The sequence below is a fragment of the Neovison vison genome, chromosome X (assembly GCF_020171115.1).
Source record: "Neovison vison isolate M4711 chromosome X, ASM_NN_V1, whole genome shotgun sequence".
Lineage (NCBI taxonomy): Eukaryota > Metazoa > Chordata > Mammalia > Carnivora > Mustelidae > Neogale > Neogale vison.
The window spans coordinates 119,909,223-119,910,698 of record NC_058105.1 but is presented as its reverse complement, the minus strand read 5'-3'; positions in this window follow the sequence as shown (position 1 = coordinate 119,910,698).

Below are 1,476 nucleotides of genomic sequence, written 5' to 3'. Positions count from 1 at the left end.
TACCTGCGCACGGCCAAGGCCGCGCTGCCACGCCCCGCTTGGGGGAACCGCTACCTGCGGGCCAGGCCCGCCCCCCACCGCCGCGGCCCGGTCCCGAGCCAAGTCATCTCGGTGCACCGGGAGCGCTGGATGCAGAGCCGGACCCGCCTCCCGCTGCCGCCCCACCTGGACCACCCCCGAGTCCAGAGGGCCGTAGTGCCCAAGGCCTGGAGGAGCTTCCGCGGCAAGTCCCCCCTCCACACCTTCCTGGGGCTGGATTTCTCCAGCGGTCGCGAGAGCTTCGTGAGGCACTGCCTCTGGAAGGCCCAGAACGTCCTGAACATCTGGAACACGGTGACCGTCAACATCACTCCTCCTGAGGGCGGCGGGAGCTCCAGCGGGCGCCCAGCCACCCAGGAGCGCCCGCACTCCTGCGCCAAGGAGATCCGGCTGAGGGCTCGCAGCCCGGGCCAGAGAGGGAAGAAGAGGAGCCGCAGATCTCTCCGGTTCGAAGGCCCCCCGGCCAAGAGGAGGAGGCAGAGCCCAGGGGCCAGGCCGTCCGCCTTCAGGCCTGTGTGGAAAGATGGCATGGCCCCTGCCTTCGTGCCCAGGCCTGGGCCTCTGAGAAGAGGCCTCTTCTGGCATCCCGCCGACCAGGAGGCCACCCAGCCCGGGCCCGACCCGCTGCCAGGACACCAGCAGGCCCCAGGAGAGTCACCGGGCCTCGGCTTGAGAGCAGATGAGCATGTCCCAGAGCCTGGGCCCTCCTGCAGCCTGGGGCCCCCCTTGTATCCTGAGCCACCGCCTGAGACTCAAACCAGCCGTCTTTTTACCCCGCTGACCCCCGCTCTACCCCCGCATGAGTGACCGGCCCCGGCAGCCAGCCCTCACCGCCCGGGCAGCAGCTCCGCCCAGGCCCCAGACCCACCGCCCTTGAGCCCACGGGGCTGGCATCCAAACCTCGGGCTGCCTCCTGCCCTCCCCCTGCCCGCCTTCTCCCTGGAGACACGCTTAGCGGGAAGGCCTGCTTCTCCCCTTTTCCCAGTTTCTTGAGTGAAAACAGTGTTCTTCTGTTAGTAACAATAATAAAGTTTCATTATACAGAGTGTCGTCTTTCTTTCAAAGGGACACATACGAGGATTTCGTCTACACTGAGAATTCTCTGTCTTGGCACTCTTAACATTTGGGGCCAGGTAATTCTTTCCTGGTCCTTGGGTGCTGTCCTCTGCATTGCAGGGTTTTAGCACAACCCCTGGCCTCTATCTTCTAGGGGCCGGTAGCAAACCCACATTGTGAAATACAAAAACATTTCCGAACATTGCCATATATTCCAGAAGGAGGTGGGGGGTGGGGGGAGAGGGGTGGAAGGGTGGGGGGGGTGAAGGGTAGTAGGGGGTGGGGGCGTAGGGGGTGGGGGAGTGGGAAGGTGGTAGGGGGTTGGGGGGAGCACTTGGAAGAAAAAAAAAAAAGCCCACACTGGTGGAAAAACTGAGGGAC